The sequence below is a fragment of the Vicugna pacos genome, chromosome 6 (assembly GCF_048564905.1).
Source record: "Vicugna pacos chromosome 6, VicPac4, whole genome shotgun sequence".
Lineage (NCBI taxonomy): Eukaryota > Metazoa > Chordata > Mammalia > Artiodactyla > Camelidae > Vicugna > Vicugna pacos.
The window spans coordinates 90,134,049-90,155,360 of record NC_132992.1 but is presented as its reverse complement, the minus strand read 5'-3'; the positions used below and the strand labels follow the sequence as shown (position 1 = coordinate 90,155,360).

The 21,312-nt window shown below is 47.7% G+C and overlaps 1 long non-coding RNA gene across 2 annotated transcripts in view; it reads left to right on the top strand.

The window, feature by feature from the left end:
• Window positions 1-2,078: 2,078 nt before the first annotated feature.
• LOC140697195 (uncharacterized) overlaps window positions 2,079-21,312 on the top strand; it is a 38,031-nt gene continuing 18,797 nt past the window's right edge. Inside the window, exons 1-3 of one of the 2 annotated variants that reach the window (XR_012074044.1) lie at window positions 2,079-2,295; window positions 3,088-3,161; window positions 18,937-19,046. This is a non-coding gene — a long non-coding RNA (uncharacterized lncRNA). The remainder of the gene's footprint in view (window positions 2,296-3,087; window positions 3,162-18,936; window positions 19,047-21,312) is intronic. The other variant, XR_012074043.1, reaches the window with a different exon arrangement.

The following is a 21,312-nucleotide window of genomic DNA, read 5'->3' as shown; positions in this document are numbered from 1 at the left end:
AGAGTCCAACAGAAAAGCAAGGGGACGAGAAGGAACTAAACTGGAAATGAGGAAAACTAAAAATCAAAGGGAAAAAACCCTACAAACATTAGGTTAAAATACTAGGGCAAAGAGTGCCTGCTGGGCAGGGCTGCCGCTGCCGCTGCCCCCTGCATTGGTCAGCAAATCGGCAGAGAATATGAAGCCAAGGGTCTCCTGACCTGTCTTGGTTGCATGAGTGCGAGTCTATTGATGACAACTTATAAATCATTGTTCAGATTTGCACACTGCTTTGTCCAAGCAGAGGTGGGCTCGGGTGCCCATGATGAGCCAGCTTCAGTCTGCTGGAAGGGACAGAGTCAGCCTGGGACAGTCAGAGGACACAGCAGTGTCTCACTTAAGGATGAGGACTTCTATGTGCTGAACAGAGCGAGAGTCCTAAGGAGCTGAGGCATTCAGATTTGAAGGGATGGGGATCTTCCAGGAAGAAGAGGACCTGAAAATAGCTCTGTGGGGGTCTGGCACCCAAAGATCTCAAGCAAGATGCTCCCAACTTCCCTTTCCCAAGTGGAGAACTAACTCAGCAGGTGACTCCTAAGATCAATGGAACCCCCACACTTGAGGTGTCCTGCTGCACGGGTGGTCCCCCTTCCTTCTGAGGTCTGCACGCGCCCCAAGGCACAGGGAGGTGAGAGCTTCCTGGAGGAGGAGGCAAGCGCTTATGGAAACAGGCTTCCCTTCTCTGCTCCCACGCACAGCTAATCCTGATTCAACGAGATTTTTGAATTCCTCTTTCATTACTCTGCAAACGGTTTTCTGCTCCCAAGTGTAATTCTGCTTAAAAACTACTGCAACTGTAGACAAGTTTTTGGTCAAAGTTAAGTTCATACATATTTGCCTATTAAAACAGGAACTTTAAATCTCCAACCTGGAGGATAAAAAAGTAAGTGAAGTCTTCAAATGCACGTATACAAACTTTCCTGTATAGCTGAGATTTTCTGCAGTTCTGTTTTTTATTTATGGATTTTTGCAGTTGATTTTGGACAGGGAGATTATTTTTTTCTCTGCCAACGCCAGCTGATTGATTCAATGCACCTGCTCACTTTCAGATATGGCCAGAGAAGCTATGGCCTAAGTTTATGTCTGTATTTAAAATTGGGAATACAAAATGGGTTTAAACTTGAATATTTCTTCAAGACATTGCGTTTTACAAGTAATTTATTTTGGAAATGCAGGCTTCTGCCTGGGCAGTGTAGATTGTGAGTAACTTGATGCTCAGACTCAATGCTGAATATTAATATGATTGGGGCTGTGCACACTTTGAGATTTCCTCCTATCAGTGCAAGATACTTAAATAGCCATGAAGGAGATGAAGTGATTGCTTTTCTCAACATTTATGTCAGGATATTGGTGTATCCATGTGATGACTTTAACTAGTATAATCTCAGACAATAAGACAACAGCAAAATTTAGAATGGACAACAACGCTATTCATCACAATAGACATTGAATACAAGACTTAATCACGCTTAGGACCACAAAAGTCATGTGTGCTGAGTAAACATATGAGTTTTCTTTCCTCATCAGCTTAAAAAAATAAATATTTTGTCGATATATTGTTAAGATGAAAGCTTTAGAAGTCAGGTTTCACAAAGACTTAGTCATGCTCAATTCCATTTCTCATCAACACATGCTGATTTGGAAGATGAAACTCATGAAGTTCTGAAAAAAAAATCTGTGAGGATTGATGGATCGCAGGAAGGGAGATTGGTTCACATTGGATCCCTGAGACCCTGTGATCCTTTCCTTAGAGGTTAATTTCCCTTTCTGTTGTCTTTGAGGGCTTTATAATTCTCAGCTAAAAGATGACCTTTTCATAAAATGAGAGAGTGGGAACCTGGCGTGAGGGTGCAGAGGAAGACGGTAGGGGATGTATGGGTTTAATTGTGTCCTCAAAAGACTTATCAGACTGTGAACCCCTAGTACTGGTGACTATGACATTACTTGGAATTAGAATGTTTGCAGATGGAATCAAGTTAAGATGAGGTCATACAGACTTAGGATGGGTTCTAATCCAATAAAACGGTGTCCTTATAAGAAGAGGAGATGAGGACACAGGCAAGCACAGAGGGCACATGGCCACGGGAAGATCGAGGCAGAGACTGACGTTCTGGTTACCACGTGCCAAGGAACGCCTGGAGCCACCAGAAGCTGGAAGAGGCCAGGATAGTCCTTCCCTAGAGCTTCTGGAGGGAGCGTGGCCCCCTGACATCTTGAGTTTGGACTTCTGGCCTTCAGAATTGTGAGAAGTTTCTGGTGTGTAAAGCTACTTGGTTTGGGGTGCTTTGTTATGGCAGCCATAGCAAATGAGCACAGATGTAAAGAGCGTCATGATTTAAGCAAAGTAAGGGTGATGAAAATAGGATTGCAGAATCATGTGCAGGTTAAATGAATGATCTGTGTAAAGTGTTCAGCACAGGTAAGTAACTCTATGTGCCAGTGTGTGTCTAGGATTACCACAATATACACTGAGAATTTTGTTTGCCAATGTTAAGAGCTACAACCCTGATGGAGATGAGCTCTATGAGACCAATACAGACTGGTATGGATCAATAAAAATATTTCCATCATAATTAAACAAGGCACCACTCTTTCAGTTCTCTGACGGCCCCATATCCCCACAGGCAGCCCCGTGCCGTGGAAGGGGCACACAACTGAAAGTCTGAAAATTTGGCTTCAAGCCCAATTCTACTGCTTTAATAACAGTGTGACCCTGAGAAAGTTACCTGATGTCTCTGAGCCTTGCTGTCCTCTGTTAAATGATATTAATAATTAGAATCTCACTGGTTTGTAGTATAAATCAATGAGACAGTGGTTGCAAAGGGCTTATTAAATTGTAGTTTCACAGAAGTTATGGGCTGTTATTGTTCCTAGAACTTAGTGTACTGCCTGGCATGGAGGTGGCTGTATAGAAGTAGTACCCATGTATAGACTCCTACATGGGGCTACTCAATGTTTATTCAATTGAATTGAATTCGTCAGAGTATCCTCTCCATCTAATCCTTATGGATTTTTACACATGATTTTCTTGAACATAATTTCCATTAGCTCTGGTGACAACACGTTGACCTTCATGGACCAATGATGCTGATCTTACCTTGATGTGAAGTGACTGCTTGCAGGTAAACATACGTATTTCTGGTGGGAGGTCTTGAAGAGCATGGAGTCCCTTTAGTAGCTAGGATATCTGAAAATGGAGGTGAGATTTCTGAACGCTTTCAGTGGATCACGTTCTGGATTAGCGTGTAATGGAACATGGCGGCGCGGTGGCTGGGGCGGAGGGAGGTAGAGTAAATCTTCCAGAGTGCGTGTTAGCTGAGAAGGCTGCCTGCCAGAATGTTCTCAGAGCAGAAAGCATTTCCTGTCCTTCCCCTGGCCTTCTTCCCCCTCCCAAGCTGCCCCTCCAAGGCCCAGGGATTGAGGCCATTTAGTCTCTGTAAACACTAGTTTCATCATTTTAACCTCTGAGAGATTATGTTTTTTGAGTAGAATAACTGAAGCAGAAATCTTGAAAACTTTAATTACGATGGACCTGCACTGTTTGCATTGTTTGAGACCAGATCCCCAAGTCAGGGAATCTTTGTGGCAATTTCGAGGGTGTAGGCGGTGGGTGATGCCTCTTTTGCTGGCTCCTGGGTTCTCCATGTCTACACCGGCCACAGCAAGCCCAAGGGCTTCATGGCAATGGGAGATGCCGCCCTGTCTGGCTCTGCTCTGGGAATTGTTTAGGGGAGAATTGAAAGCTGACAAATAGGCAGGATTCTGACACAGGTGGGGCTCAAAAACTAGCCAGCAGCCTATCCGCTCCCTGGAATTTTCCAGAATGGCAGTTGACAAACACACACAAGATATATCATACCTTCCCAGGAGACGTTGACCTAGGTACCACGAAAATTCTCTCAAGAAAGGCATCTCTTATGTGAGGACCCAAAAAATAATTTCGGAGCTGGACAATAGTCTCCCAGGAAATGGTCTTGTTTTCTCTCACGCAATAATTCCACAATATAATCCTGGCTTTGGCTGCCAGTGACTCAATACTCAGCCCCAGATGACTATGGCAACCGTTTCATCCAAGAGCCTCCATGGATTTATCTTTCCTCCCTTTAAAATGACTCCTGATTATTCTTTTTCTAGTGGTTAACAAATGAACTTCTTGTATATCTAAATGTCATCACTTCTTGCACATAGATTTACAAATAGGCAAGATCGAGTCCTTAGAAGGCTTCTGAGAAAGGTTTTATACTCTATCTTGGTGGCTTGACCAACTCTTGACCGCAGGATCTCCATCATTCACATAGGGGACCCCTGGTGCTGACCAGTTCCTGGAAGTGGCCTCCAGCCTTGGGCCTGTCTGGTAACTGTGCTCATGACCGTGGCCTGACTCCTGTCTGACCACAGATCCTGGCTCTCTGGCCCAGCCTCCTTGCACTGTACTTTTGTTGGTTCTGTCCCTGGGTTCTGCCTGGGAATACCTGCCCCGGCCCCCTCCACGCCTGCCTCCTCTGCTGGGCTTGGCCACACCCTGGGCAGAAACCTCACGACCTCCAGGCTCTTGGTTTCTAACATGGAGTCAATCACATCTCACTCGTCACCCCATTGTTTTTGGGGGGCATCACACAGACTAGTGAGTGGTGGGATGAGCTAGTTCTCAGACACGCTCAGGTCTTGTCATGTGAGGCTTCTTTCTCTGGAATTCTTTCCTCGTATCTGTGCACAACACCCCCCTTCACATCTCCCAGTACCTGCTCAACCGTCATCTCCTCGGAGAAGTGCTCACTGACCTCCTGCCCCCAGTATCCCAACTGACAAGTCCTGCCCTGTCGCCTACCGTGCTTCGTAGTTTCCTGTAACTCTGACCACTGCCTGAAGTCCTGCTATTTACTGATGTGTGTTCTGGCTTATTGTCCATCTTCCTTATCTATCTTTTTTTAAAATTGAAGTAGAGTCGGTTTACAATGTTATGTTAATTTCTGGTGCACAACATAGTGATTCAGTTACACACATCTATAAATATTCCTTTTCATAATCTTTTTTCATTATAGGCTATTATGAGAAATTGAATATAGTTTTCTGTGCTATACAGTAGGACCTCATTGTTCATTTATTTTATATATAGTAGTTAGTATCTGCAAATCTCAAACTCCCAGTTGATCCCTTCCCACCCCCTTTCCCCAGTAACCGTAAGATTGTTTACTAAATCTGCAAGTCTGTTTCCTTTGTAGATGAGTTCATTAGTGTCCTTTTTCTTTTTTTTTGATTCCACATATGAGTTATATCATATGGTATTTTTCTTTCTCTTTCTGGCTTACTTCACTTAGAATGATGATCTCCAGGTCCATCCATGCTGCTGCAAATGGTGTTATTTAATTTTTTTTTATTGAATAGTAGTATTCAATATACTGAGTAATATTCCATTGTATAAATATACAGCGGGATTTGTCTAATTCTCTGTCAATGGACATTTATGTTGCTTCCATGTCTTGGCTGTTGTGAACAGTGCTGCTGTGAACATTGTCCCTCACCTCTTAGTACTCATCACTGTATCCTGGGCATCCTCTGATCGCTGCCTGGGACAGAGAAAGTACTCACTAAACATCTGTTAAATGCATGGGCAAATGGATGAATGGGCATTGTGACCACTTATGGTCCAAAGTCAGCATGGAAAGAGAAGATTGCACAAGGCCAAAATCTCCTGAAATCCATTGGAGGCTGCCATGCTGGAGGCAGATGGACCGTCTCTCAATCACCCCCTCACCTGCTGTTTTTCCTTCCTGGTGGAACATGCTGCTGTTTCTTCACTAGGACATCAGAGGTGGGACTAGAATCAAATTTCAGATTCATGTTGAATGAGAAATACCCATCTTTGAACACTGGAATCACACTCTCCATGGTGAGATGTTCACACATGTTGAAACTGGGACCTATTTATTGTAAGAATATAGAAGTCACACTTCCCAAGTCATGCTCATGTTGGGACAAAAATTCTCTTTGAGCAGAATAACAGAATTTCCAGCACTATTTAAATGATGCACTTTCCCCTCCATCTCCCACCCCCAACCCCCACCCCCAGATGCTTATAATGACTTTGCCCATAATATTGCTCCATTGTATGGACTCTTCACAAGTCCCCCTCCATCCGGCCCTTAGTGTTGTTTATGGCACAGTCTGGTGACAATGATCTTGGAAGATGGTCTTAATTCCTCCAATGAAACTCCTCTGTGCTTCTGAAATCCCTCCTCTCCTAGACAGATGGACATCTTTCATTAGCATTGAAGCCTTATGCTTGGGTTTCACTTCATATCCTAAGTGAGTCATCCATCGCCACTGACTTGTGTAGAGCTATTTTGCTATTTTTCTGTATTTTTTCCCTCCTTTAAATTGCAACCTCTGCTGAAAAGACCCCCAGGCACAGAGACAATAACATCATATAACATCATTCATTAAAATATTTAAATCAGCCACAGCAGCATTGATGACCAAGATGAAACCTTGAAACACAAATTGCCTGTAACAGAAGCACCTATTTTGCCAAAGGAGCTTGGAATAATCTACATTTGGGGTGCTGGCAACAGCTAAACTCTTGTCAATAGAAAGTATCTTAGATTAACACAAGGTCCCACATTTGCAGACTGAGGCCACCATCCCTAAAGCTTCCCAAAGATCCCTGATTCTGGAATTTCCTAAGATCTCTGCTTTTGGTGCCAGAAAATATAATTCTCACGGTAAGGTAAAAACTGTTATCTAAGATTAAAATTACTTTCACTCAACTATCTGACAAAGTATCACAAATAATAATTGTCTTTAATTTTGCACAAGCAGAATAAAAGTTCGCCATCCTTCCCCAAAGCAAGTCACTGCCAGTGGATAGAATCTGGGATTAGCACAGAGACCCTGGAAAATCTGGTTGAGAAATAAACATGACTTGAAAAGTAGGAAGTATGTGAAAGCACTTTGAAAATTGGATAAGGAGCAAAGCATTTAGTGAAGGCTCAGTACTCTGAGGCATGCTGTTAAAAATGGTAAAGGGCAAAGTCTCGGGGGAAAGAGAGACCCACTGGTGTCTTACGAGCCGTGTGACCTCAGGGAAAATGGCTTAGGGCTCTGAGTCCAGTCTTCATCTCACAGTGGGGAGAGCACCCCAAGCTGCCTCTCTGTGCCCTGGCTCTGAGTTTCCCTGACCCAAGTCTACTCCAGCCTCTGGGTTCTGAGAGCACCACCACCCCTCTCTCTGATGGTGGTGGCTTCCAGCTGTGATGAATCCATCAGTTCTCTCATGTTTTAAAATCTGACCCTCAGGTCTCCTAAGAACTACACAACCAGTCCCCCGTATTAGACTCCCTCCAGTTGAAGCACCTGGTGTGTGGTTTCTGTTTCCCTGGCTGGAGCCTTCTCCCACCATCCTTCTTTTTTTGTTCTTACTTAAATTCATTTTAGACCCAAATCTATATGGTGATCTTTTAATTGTATTCCAAGACCCAGGTCTTATTTCCTAGTTGAAGCTTTCTACGGCATCCCCAGCAGAAATCATTGCTCATTCTTCTTTCCTGCTGTGTCCTCTATTCAATGTATCTCTATTTTATTACAAATCCCATAGATTCCAATGGTTTCTTTTCTTTTCCTTTTTTTTCCTTCTAATTTCTTCATCAGACTGTGTCTTGTTCCTCTTTGTGTCCTTAACTCCTGATGCAGAGTAAAAATTAGCCTATTTTTATTGAGTTAATTCAAGCACTATTACACATATGATCCCAGAAGTGGTGCATTCAGCACCAAGGAAACTCAGAGGTCCCTAGTCTCATAACAACCCCCAAGTCCCTGGGTGCTCAGATCCTCAGCTGGGGAGCTCTGGGTGATGCCATCTCAGACATACCTTCATGCCCCACCAGCCATACCTCTGCCATGATTCTCTTATTTTCTGCATGGAACAGAATCAGCAGTCAAAGAGGCTGGGGCCTAGGGCTTGTCTGGCTGCATCGCAGACTTGCTGCCCGACCCTCCCTTTCTGGATCTGCTTGATTCCAACACCTGTAAAATTGGGCCCCAGGAGATATCTCTCACTGTGTTGGAGGGCCTTCGAGGTGTTCCTGGAGGGCTTCAAGTGGCCTGTGCATGTTGGAGATTATGAGAAGCGTGCTGGGTGTGTACACACACGTTCACTTTCCTGGGGAGAGGGCCCAGAGGTCTCCTCAGTCAGAACGGCTCACTTCAGTCCTGCTATTTCGTGAGTGCGGAAGCCCCTGACCACCAATGTGCGGGCCTCGAGGGTGACCAAGAGTGGCCGGTGAAGGGCGAGGATCCTTGCCTTCCTGAAAACACTTCCTCATTTGCTGGAACCAGTGGAAAATCTTCATGGTGCTGCCTTTCCCCCCACCCCACCATTTCACAAAGCACTGTATAATTCACAAACTATCTGCCTCAATAAGTGCTTATGTGAATGCTGGGCAGGGAGCCTGTGGTGTCTCCATGGAAAACGAATCATTTTCTAACCTTTGATGAATTATTATTTATGGGACTCAAATAAGCCAGTGGAGCTACCTTCCTCTCCCCTCCCCCTCCCATTCCCTTTTCGTTGGAGGAAAAAGAAAAACAAATCTCTCACCATCCACCCAAGCCAGATCCTAAGAAATAAGGGTTCAGGCTGTGAAATTTCTGTGTCAATCAACAAACCCTGGGAAGGGATGGACTTACGCCAAACCTGTGAAGAAAATCAGCATGATCTGAGCCTCTTGTCCTCACGTTTCATGCGGTCAGGCTCCCTCATGGGTGTGGGGCCTGAGGACCATCCTTCAAGCAAGGGGTCCATACCTGCCATACAGTTTATCCCTAGAACTAGTCAAGTATTAAATGCTTTAATATTTTTTTCCTTCATCTTCTCGCATTTGGAAGAAATAATCAACACTAAACAATACTTCTGATCACTAAGCATCAGTAACTCCGATATTTGAGAACAGAGAACAATTTCATTGGAGTTTCCCAGGGCACAGACACAGACTGTCAAGGTCTCATGCTGACGTGGAGACCCCTTACGAAGCTGTGACCCTCACACAGGTTTCAGCAGACCTGGAGCAGGTAGTCTGGCTGCTGTATCTTGAGTCAGACCTGTTTGGGATGTAGGTAGAGTCATTAGAGTGAGACTCGGCTTCAGGTGTGGTCTGGAGGGCACAGAGCGAAGATGCACCTTCAGGGGTAAGTGTAGGTGAATGTAGCCCCTGGAAACCCACCATCTGTGTGGGCAGAGAGGGTGGCATTCTGCATCAGTCTCCTCCGGAAGGAGCAGAGGACACCATCCAGCCATGGCCTAGGGGAGAGGTGAGTGTATATATCCAGCAGGTGGGTCGGCAGATTGCAAAGCAGGAGGTGGTGATGGGGGCGGAAGGGGGTTGAGCTGAGGCTGTCCCACTCGGGGAACGCTGGCTGGAGGAGAGCTGCTAGTTCCAGGTAGTAGGCCGTGGTGCACACAAGGATGCTCAGGGCTTTCTGTGTCATTCTGACACCTCTGGATACCAAGGTCTTCCATTTACAAAATGGCATAGATGAACCACATTTTTCTCCTCTTCAAAATTAAACAGTGCTCGAGTGCAACAAGAGAGAGAATAATCATTGGAGCCTCAAGGAGATTCCCTGGATCCAAAGTAGCTTTCTTTCTGACCTTTATAACCAGAAGGGCAGGAAAGAAGGCAGCTCTGGGTGAACGCAACCTCTCTTTCAACGCTGTCCTCACAACATGAGAGGCAGCGTGTCCATTGCCTCTGCTGACTACATGACTTTTGGAGAAAAAAGAACATTCCTCCAATTCTGGAGACCTCTTCTCCTTCTCTTGTTGATCAGACTGTTGTGGGAACCACCCTTCTCAGATGCTAAAAAAGGTTTGCTCGGTTTTTATTGGACAGTGTGTATCACAATTTCACTGGTAATGAATGGCTATTTCTTAAAAAAATCAGATAAGTTTTTGAGAGGTTACATTATGGAGTGGGAGAGGTCAAAGTCTTAAGCATTCTCCTCTTTAATATACACTTGCTTGGCGCACTTCATCTGACTCTCCTCACTGTACAAGTACTCATCTCAGCACCAGCTTTGTCATGGTGAGGAAAGGCAGTTATATTCTGTAAACATTCCATTTGCTATCAGTGCCCAGAATATATCTTGGTTAACCCTACGTCCTTAAAAGCACCTTAATTTGAAGAAATTCAGTGGACGAGAGGATTATATTAGGGTCCACTCTTTGAGGGTTCATGCTGATGGCTGGCAGAGCCTGACCGCCACCTCCCCACCCAGATGCAGTCACGCTCCCCTTCCCATGCCAAGTCTAGTCCGGGACCAAGCTGAGTGTGAGCACAGAGGCCAGTGCATCGCTCCCTCTGCAATGAGCCTCGGGTCAGCTTTTGCATGACTGTTCTCTGTTTCCAGTGTGTTGCTACAAAAGATGAGGCATGGTTGGGAATCAGAGGAGGATTCCTGGAGTCAGTGGTGACTTGTTTTCATCCCTGTGGGATGGACAGGGTTTGGACGGGCATTAAGTATGAAGAACAGCAAAGAAGTGGTCCCTCGTATAAACACTGCTAGTCATCCACAGTCAACTATTAGTCTATTGGGAAATGAGCAGTTTAACCAGATCTGGCATTGGATTGTCCCCTTCCCCCCATCACCTGGAGTAATCTCTGAGGGTAATCCAGTGTGATTCTAGCAGGAATTTGTAGGCGATTATCAGGACAAGCCCAGGATGGTGACAGGAGTGCAAGTGAGGAATCTGGCCAGAGCTTCTCGGCCGGAATGCTGGGACGACGGCAAGGGGAGGAGCATGAATGGGAGAAGAATCTTGGGTTGGGAGGTAGGATGTCTGGGTTCTGACATTGGCTCTGCCACCAGCTTGTTGTGTGGGGGACCTTGGCTGAACACCTGGCCTCCGCTCCCCTCCTGGATCTCCTTGGTGGAAATAATTGGCCCAACTCAGGATCTCACGCTTGATAGTGTGAGTGGTAGAGTCTGGCTGCTGCAATTCTGTCCTGCTGACCTCTGGCTCAGTCTCCTTGGCTGCCTGCCTCGCTGGCCTCAGCAACCTTAGGGCACGATGCTCACACAGGTCGATCGGATCAAAGTGGGACTGAGTGTCACGCCACCTGCCCAGCGCAGAATGGCATCATTCTGGCTTGACCATCCTTCAGCCTGAGAACCACTGGGAAGCAGGCCTGTACCGCCAGGGTGGGTGGCAGTCGGGTGGGTGGCGGGGGTGACTCCACTCTCTCAGAAATGACACCTCACCCTGCTTCCATGCTGTTCCCACACCATTGCCAGCCCCGCCCTCACTCTCCTGAATCACAAGTCACCCTATGGAATACAAAAACACAGACTGTCATGCAAATGACATAAAATCGGCATCTTGACCTGATTTTTCCCTCTAGAATGCCATGCAAATGCAAATTTGCCAGCATTCTTCCCCATATGTGATGCAAACAATGTTGTGGTTTTTTTTCCCCCATCTGGAAATTATTCCTTTCTGATTGAGAGGTTCGAGTCCATTCTGCTTGTAATAATATTATTATTTATAATTTATGTTCTTAATTTTTATAAATAGTACTCAGTTGCCATGGCAACAGAATCTTCACAAATCATTAAATTAAATAATGAGTAGTCATGATGCTTTGCACTTATGTTCATTTTCTTATTAAAAACAAAACAGATCTCCAACTTCTTTAAAAAGTACTAATTAATTGGGCCCCTCGCCCCACTGGTGTTTTCCAAAGGTGGGTGTGGAAATAAATGCTTTTCATCTTTCTGCTGCCTCTCTCCTGGAGTCAGGAGAGGATGGGGCGGAGGACCTCAAAGGTCATCTGCTGTGATGTTGCTCGGAATGTGGACCCCAAATTCCTGTCTAGGGTTAAGGGCTGTTAACGTGAAACCCAGTTCCAAGCCCACCCTAGACCTACTAAAACAACCCCTCCAGGAGCTGCAACCCAAGAGTATGTATCTTAACCGACTGATCTGGTGATTTTGCAGGATGATAAACTATCCTGCCTGAGACTGTGATCCCAATTTGTCATCTGGCCTGGGGTTAAACACCCCTAGGGCAGGGTTTCTCAGCCTCCGTCCTGTGGAAATTTGGGGCCAAACGACTGTTGATGGTGTGGCTGTCCTGTGTGCTGGGGTGTTTTGCAGCATCCCTGCTTCTCCCCACTAGATGCTGGGAGTAACACCCTCCACCCCAGGGTGACAACCCCAAGTGTTGTCAGACATTACCGAATGTCCCACGGGGGCCAAAATTGCCCCATGGTTGACAGCCACGGCCCTAGGCTTGGAGGACTCATTCTAGACTTTGATGGTCCAGCCATCATGTTTTACTTTATTACTCATGCTATTTTATTTTATTTTATTAGTTTAGTTTATTTTTGTCAGCTCCCTGAGGAAGTTCTCCCTCATGTTGAACTGAAACCTGATTCTCTGTGGGTTCTGCGTGTGGGTCCTGTGGTCACCCCCAGAACACAAGGTCATGTCCTCTCTCTCCCAAGGCAGCCCTTCTGATTGGAAACCAGTGACCTCAGGCCCCTTGAACCCCCTCCTCCTTATGGTAAACTCGGGTGGTCCTTCCACCCGTCATTCTGCTGACTTGATCTTGAATTCTCTGTCTTACGATTTTGATAACACTGATTCACTTTTAGATCAGATTTAGGCCTCTGACTTAGATTAGATCCATTTTTTTCCGATATCTCTTTGGAGGGCTGGTGCCCAGATACGGAAGCAACAATTCCCTAGTGACATTAATTGAGCATCTAGTATTTGCACAGCCTCCTCCTCCTGGGGCTGGGACTGCAGAGATGAACTTGCTAGAAGGGGCGGGAAGCTCTAGTTCAAAGTCGGCAAGTCTCTGTAAGCACGATGTCCTCTAAGGTGGGAGCAGAAAGATGAGAGGATTTCAAGGCCCCCACGGGGAGAGGGAAAAAAGTTACATTTTAGCAAAAAGGGAGACTGAAGGAAGCATTGATGCTGCCTGTGGGTGCAGGGGGTGGTACCTCTAGGGACAGAAGGTGGCATTTAGCTGGCTCTGAAAGACAGGTGAGCAGGGAGCAGGCAGAGGAAGAGCTGGAGCAGCGGGAAGAGCCAGGGTGAGGTCTGCAGGGAGCTCCGGGGGCCTGGCTGCTGAGAGTAAGCACCTGCCCTGTGAGGGGGCCTGGATCCAGGGGCCAGCTCCTGCCTGCACGTCTTTTTGTTTGTTTGTTTGTTTTTGCGGGGGCAGGGAAAAGGTAATTAGGTTTATTTATTTGTGTTTAGAGGAGGTACTGGGGATTGAACCCAGGACTGTGTGCATGCTAAGCATGCGCTCTAGCACTCGAGCTGTACCCTCCTCCCTCCGGTCTGCACTTCTGAGTCGTGGCAAAAGCAGGAGTCGCGTAAGAGGTACTGGCCTCTCTGCCATTCAGAGGACACGGTTGATGCTTTCCTGAGACAGCCCTGGGCTTCATGGGGTGACCTCTGCGGGGACAGCAGACGGCTGCCGCAGGACCGTGTGCTGAAGTCTCTCCACCTGCAGACTGAGGCCTGCCTTTTGTCTCTTGTTTCTAGAGAGGCTACTTGTTGGGGACAATAAGGAGACTGTCCCTGGAGCTGTTGGGAGATGTGGTTTAGAATGACTGTGCTGAAAACTAGCCCGAGACCCGTATGCGCTGCTGCTCCGAAGTTCACGTCACCTGCAAAAATGGAAAACAATACCTGCTGGCATGGTTGAACTGTGTCCCTTTAAAGTTTGTGTGTTGAAGTTCTAACCCCCAGGACTTCAGAAAGTTGCCTGACTTGGGAATGGGGCCATTGCAGATGTCAGTAGTTCAGATGAGGTCACGCTGAAGTAGGGTGGCCCCTAATCCAATGTGACTGGTGTCCTTAGAAAAAGGGGGCATTTGGACACAGACAGGTGCACAGAGGAGCTCCACGTGAATGAAGATGGATGAGGAGATCAGGGTGTTTCTCTCACAACCCAAGGTGGCCAGCTGACCACCGGAAGCTGGGAAGGAAAGAGGCAGGGGATGGATTCTCCTTCAGAGCCCTCAGACGGAACCCACCTTGAAGACACCTTGATCTTGAACTTCCAGCCTCCAGAGCTCTGAGACGATGTATTTCTGCTGTTTAAGTCCCCGACTGGTGGTTTTTTGTTTTTATTACAGCAGCCCTAGCAAATGTGTACACCCGCTTTATGGAATCGTGTGCAAATAAGATGGAATCCGATCAAGGCTGGGATGTGAATCAATTAGCGCAGGGCCTGCCTCAGGAGACCAGGTTACGAGCTGAGGGAGGCAGGCGGTTCTGGAGGGGAGAGCCTGAGACTCACTGTAGCCCCTGGGAAGGGAGGGGCGGGGGCTGCAGAGAACAAGGCCACAGCAGGAAGTGGCCTCCAAGGCTGCAGGGGGCGCCCTGCTGAAATGTAGGTTCTGGGAGCCACTCTCACGCCTGTGTCTCAGTGAAGTGAGCAACGGACCTGGAGTCAAATTAAGAAGAGCTCGCATTGGCATAACATTGTAAACTCACTATACTTCAATAAAAATAGATACATAAAAAAGGTGAGCGCCCATCCTCAAGCGCCTACGAGGGACCGGAGGCTGCGCTCCGTGCTTGACATTCACCATCTCTCCGTCTTACCACAGTATCTCCCCAACAGCATCTCCCCATCTGGCCTAGAGATGTCAGCCATGTCCGCCGGTCCGGGGCAGCCCGGGGGCCGAGGTTATTCACGTTTGGGTCTCCAGCACCTTCCGCATTGCTTGGGACTAGACGGAATTTGCCTAATGTTTGTTGAACGTTGGATGAAATAAAAAAAGTGGAGGAACTTGGATTCACACCTGGGGTCTTCCCCTCCAGAGCCCACCGCGTTTAATTTCCTCTTTCCCGCCCTGCTAGGTAGCAGACGGCTTGCAGAGCTGGACAGCAAGGGATGTGAGCCAGCCGCTGACTGTCCAGACCTCAGCTGCTCCGTTTGTAAATTAGGAGTCATAAAATGCATTCCAAAGACTCTTTCGTTAGGACTAAATGAGCTACTTTAACTGAGTGGGCTTTGCAAACTGTAAATTGCCACATAAATGTGAGGAAATGAAATGACAGCAAAAACTGTCCACCAAGACTCTGCCGGCACCCAGGTGCTCTTATTTTGAACACAATCTTTTGCTGTTAATGCACCAATTTACTCCCAGAAAATCCACAGTGTCCCTGAACAACTTCACCCAGAGCCAGCCACTCAATTAATAAGTCCCCATTACCCCGCAAAAAACCCCAAACAAACAAAAAGCCATTTTCTAGTGCCTAAACAACAGGATTTTCGACAGAATACAACGCCAGCCTAATTAACTAATTAGATGAGAAAATAAATAATTATCCAGTGTATCAACGAGAGAAAGGGAGATGCGTTAAAAGGTTACCCAGACTCATTGTTTCCTCTGGAAAGGGATCAAGCCGCTTCAGCAGGGCCGGGAGAGTTTCATTTGTGGGTTTCAGTCAGAGACCTCTCCCGAGCTGCTGGGTAATTACATGCATCTCCCGGTAATGGCAGGGCCTGTACGTGCAGACTTTCTGGGTGATGAGCAGTTCCGTGCCTCTGCCTGGGCTCCCACCCCTTTGCATTATGCAAGTCTCTTTCCCAATTCTCCCCCTGGAACAAACCTATCAGAGCTGTAATATCTACAGAGTGGAAGAGGACGGTGCCATTTATCAGTGGAGCCACACAGACGCGGACACATCTTGGGCCCCCTCCTTTGTAATCCTCCAGCCAACGGCTTTTACATCACTGTGATTCTGGGGTAAAGGCTGATGGGCCTTTGATCCCGTATTTCTGGAAGACCAGAATCTATGCAGGTGATCTAGATTTATTTATTAATTTTAAGAAGCAAGCACCAGTTGTGGGGGTTGGTACCGCACAGTGGCTTGGCTTTCTCTGACACCCCTGATGAGTGTGCCCTGGCGGAGTTGATGTGTTGTACCCAACAGAGGCTGTCTCCACCTTCAGGGATCGTGGACTTGATGATGCTAGCAAGTGAAATTAAAAAAAAAAAAATCCCCAAATGAAGGAAACAACCCCACCTTGCAAAGATTAAGATTCCAGCTCTCAAAAGGCTGCTGGCGCTTGAGGGGGGAGGATGGCCCTGGACATGGGGCTGAAGGTTATGATGAGACAGTTACATTCTCAAGGGAAAGAGCAAGATGGATCTTGGGTAACTCAAGGAATTTTCAGCCAAAACGGTTCACGTGGCTGTAGAAGGACTTGACTTTTCACTCGCATCCTGCGGAAGGAATCTCTCCTTCCTCACTCTCTTCCTTTCCACTCTTTGTTTCCATCAAGATCCATGAAATGGTTGCCACTCAGCAGACGCCATGCAGGCACTGAGAATTCAAGGGTAACAACCCCATCCGTTTCCCCATGAAACTTCCATTCTTGCCAGGGAGGCAGACGTTACCCCCAGTTATGCAATTAGTGATTTAATTAAAACGGTGATTGATGCTACAAAGGAGACGCCTGGGAACTTTAGTAGGGTATGAGAAAGCAGGCCTGGCTTGTGCCGTGTGGGGGAAGAAGACTCTGAGCTGAGATCTACGTGGGTCAGGAGAGGCAGGCAGGGATCCGCTCCTGTGGCGAGTAGGAGGCTGTGATTTTTATCTGGAGACCAGTGGGGAGTCTGATGAGCAGAGACTGGAGGGAAAACTCTGGGGTTCCAGGAGAGAGCCGTGCGAACTTGGGCTGCGGCGGCAGGAGTGTCCATGGAGAGAAGCAGACAGATGTCGGCTTGTTCAGGCTTCCGTCCGCAAGGTTTGCTGATTGATCAGGTTAGGGTGGCGGTGAGGGCAGAGTTGTCCACACCTGACTCCTAGAGTTTAGCTTCTGCCCCTGGATGAATGGTGATGCCTCCACCAGGGTGGTTGGTGCAAAACTTCATACCAGCACTCGGAGAGTCAGCCTCAGTCTGCTCAGCTCTGGAAGGCAATTCAAGGCCTGTGCCCTCTGCCCCCCAAATGGGGACCAAAGCGCACAGAAGGCAGGAAGGCCGCAGGAGGGCCACGGAGCGCAGGAAGGTGCCGAGGGAGCTGGCCACAGGCGGCGCGGCTGGGTATGGAGGCGGGGCGGGCGTGAGCACGGGCTCTGGAGAGAGGCAAAGCCGGGCTTGGATCCTGGATCGGCCACTGCCTGGGTGAGTGGCCCTGGGCATGCATCCCAACCCTCTGAGTCTCTCCTCGGCACTGTGAGTGGAACGATGGCTCACACCTCAAATCAGACTGGATAAGACCACGGGATGGAAAGCCAACAAGTCACGTGTGACACATCATTAACTGCTACTGTCGCTATTATTTCCATCAGCAGAAGAAATATCAAGCTCAGTACCCAAGTGGGGCTGAAGGCAGGGGTGGTACTCACGGGAGGGTCTGAGGCCAAGGGTCTCAGGACAAAGGACTGACACAGCCCTGGGCAGGGACCAGTGCAGGAGACGGGGGCTCAGCATCTCCCATTTTTGCTTTCTGAGCCCAGCAGCAAAGCCCAGTCTGCATAGTCACAGAAAGCCAAGGGCCAGCGTCTTCCTACAAGGAGCAGCAGTTGTTCAGCTGTGCCCTGGCTCTGAATCCACACTAAGTCTAACGTCGGCCAGAGCTGGTGGCCTTTGTCAGGTCTGGTTTGCAGATGTGTTTGGTTTGGCCCACACACTGTTTCATTAAAATAAAAAGAAAAACTTCGCAATAAATATTTAAAGCTTGGATTCTTCGTCCTGTTAAAATCAGAATTTCCAGGCTCTACTGAAAGAGGGGAAGATCTGACAAATCTTGGATTGGCATCCCAACATGGCCTCAGCCACCTGGACCCAAGAAGGGGACATCTTTTTTAAGAAGACACCTGCTCTCCAAAATCCTGGGGGTGATGCTTGATGGTTCTGCGTTGGTTTTTTTTTTTTTTTTTTTGCATCAGTCTCTCCTCCTTGACATCCCTGAACCTGGCAGACTTAGGATTTGCATTCCTTATTGAAAACGATGGGTGACTGTGTTCCAACTAGAACACTATTTCTCTTTGAACTGGATAAGGGGATCAATAATAATAATATTGATCATACGGGGTATTTTTCAGATTCACACAGCCAAGCACAACGGCATACATGTGTTTACACTGAGCGAAGCTAATTGCTGGGAGCTTTTTTTTTTTACTTTTTCTCCAGAATTATTCTCTAAAGTCTTCAGCTTGTTTATACTAGAATCTGGCGTCAGGGTCTGATTTAATTCACATTTCTATCTTTGTTTTTTTTACATGGAAGGCATCTCTATTTCACAGGTTTTTCTCCAGGCATTTTGCTACCTGAACGCTTTTGAGACACACTTGGCCAAAAGTTCTGGTTGCAAAGAATCAAACCTCTCCCAGGCCCCGAGGGAAATCTCTTTTGATGATTCCTCTCAGTCCTTCCTTGATGAACCGGTGCGGTGATAAAGAGACATGTACGAAGAAACTGCCTCTTCGATTAAAACGAATTTTACAAAGAGGCCATAAAGTAGCAGACAGGAAAGGTATTTGCCCCAGTAGCAAAACCGGCTCCTTGCAGAATTTCATTTACCCTAGGATAGCATGTTTTCTCAAATATTCCATAGTGATTATCTGGGAAAAATCTCAAAACATTTTTTTTAACCCAAGTTATCTTTGGTCAATAAATACCAGAACTGAAATGTCCTGGGAGTGGAGATTTATGGTATAAGCACACCAAACAGCCCTGTGAATCAGGCCGAGCGGGCGCTCGGGTAGCCGGCTCTGCACTTCCCGGCCCGCCGCCCAGGCCACGCGGGAGCCCGTGTGTGGGGGCCTGGCCGGGCCGGGCCTCTGCCCGGTGGTCGGGGAGGGACGGCCCTCAGAGGCCCCGTTTATTCAGCCATACAGGAATGAACACCTCTGCCTTTGTGTAGATTTTGCTCTCTCCGATCTGCCTTCCCTGGGAATCGGCCCTTTCCCGTGGCTCACAACCCTTGCAACGTGGTGAATGGAGTTTCGATCCCAGCTTGACCGTGTATGGCGGGTGAGTTTGGTCAAGTCTCTTAAAAGCTCTTATGTGAAAACTGCGGTTAGTAATGTCCGCCTGTTAGGATTAAATGAGATAAGGGATGCGTGTGCTTAGCGCACTGCCTTGTGAGTGGAAAGCAGCTAATAAGGTTTCATTTTTAGGGTTTAATGTGCATGGCGCATGACACAGTGTAAGTCTTCCCTGAGTAACCCTGGTCCCTCCAGAGGTGCTGGTTTAAGGGACAGAGTAGACGATGCTCCAAAATAAATACATTCCCCCTCCCTTCCCCTCCCCTCTCTCTTCCCCTCCTTTCCTCTCTTCTCTGTGGCTTTCCTCCCTCCCTCCCTTCCTGTCAGGCTGCACTCCCTCATCATCTTAAATGCCTCTGGGTTTCAGTTTCCTTCTACAAATGCCCACAGTCCCAAACGATGTACGTCTCTCCCCTCCCTCACTTCCGGATGCCCCGTACCTGTGTCTAGTTAGACTGTTCACCTGATGTTTGCACTAAGGGGTTGGTCTCAGACTCAACGACAGCGTTTCCCAGACATGCCCCTCGATCTTTCTTCACTGTTTCAACAATTCATTGCAGCCTACAGGATGCGCCAGGCCACGTGCTGGGCGCTGAGGGGGCAGCAGTGAAAGTGGGATGAAGCCCTGAGCTCATGGAGCTCACACCTGCTCAGCCTCTGGACCTTGACACTGTAAGTGTCACCAACAACATACCGGTCGCCCAGGTCCAAAGCCTGCGGGTTCACTTGCACACCTTCCTCTGCCTGCACGTGAGCCTCCACCACGTCCTGCGGATTCCACTTCCTAAATAGCTTTCTTGTTAGGTTCTTCCCTCTATTTCTGTGGCATTTCCGTGGCCTCCATCCTAGGCAAAACCACTCTCATCTGTCACCCGGATGGCGCCGCAGACAGCCCTTCACTGGAGCCCCGCGTCTCCTTCAGCTGTCTCCCAGTGAGCAGCCAGAGCAGCTTTAAAGATACAAGTCTGGGTGTGTGGTTCTCCAGCTTAAAGCTCTTTTATGGCTCCCCATGGATCTGAGCATGAAACCCAACGTCTTCATACGGCTTACGAGGCCCCGCCCACCCGGCCTCCCTCCCGCCTGCCTCCCCAACATGCTTCCAGCTTCTCTCTTCTTCCTGGTTCCCACTAGACTTGTTGAAATTCTTTGAGTGTCTCTATCATCCTGTGATCTCCCCGGCCTCCCAATCTTTCTTCCATCCGTTTCCTCCGACCTGTTCCCCATTCTCAGGTCTCCACTGAAACAGGACCTTCCGGGGGGAGGTGTCCTTTTAAACGTCTACCTTTGGTTTATGCCCTATGCCACCTTGGGCTCTTCTTTATAAGCTCCTGGGCACTTGTAATTGTTCAGTCAATTCCAGGATGCAATGGAGCCCAGGGCCAAGATTTCTTTATATGTGGCTTGCAATAAATATGTGAAAATGCAAATTCCTAGGTGTCTCCAGACTTAATCAGAATTCCTAGGCATTGTCTATTTTTAATAAGCTCCACTGGTGATTCTTAAGCACAGCAGAGTTGGAGAATGGTCGCCGTGAGTCTGTGGCCCATGGAACAGGAGGGTCTCCCTACTTTCAGCCCAGTTGGGCAGAGAGGCTGGGCCGCTGGGTGGGGCGTTCCCAGCCGAGGCACAAACTCCCAGATGCCCTGAGAAGCTTCTCCCTCCTCAGGTTCTCAGCTCTAACTGCGCGGCTCAGATTTCCAGCTGTCTCATGACCACTTGACAAGCACATATTTCACAAAAAGTGGAGAATTTTCTAGAACTGTCAGCATGAGCAGACTTCCTATTTCCTATCCCGGGGGGTCTGCCACATAGATTACTCTGCTCCAGCACTCTTCTGACACATCCGTAAGCCTCGATGACAATAAAAACCCCGTTACCCAAAGTTATGGGGATGGAAGGGGCGAATGGAGAGGGCCAGTGTTTATCCATGAGATCTGACTTCCTTCAAGGATATTTCTGTCTGTGCCATCTCTTTCACTGTTCTTTGGAACAGCTGCTGAAATCTGGGGGTAGCGCAAAGAGCAGGGGTTGTCAAGTCAGACATCGCTGGGTGATTACGTGACCCTGGAGACATTTCTTTAACATCTCGGGAATTCAGATTGCTCTTCTGTGGAAAAAAAAAAAAAAGACAGAATGCTCACCTGGAAGGGGACTGGAATCCATGAGGAGCTGGACGCAGGGAGGCTCCCAGGCATGGTAACCACTCTCCTCCCACCTTCTCTGCCAGATGCTCATCAATCTTCAGCGTCCAA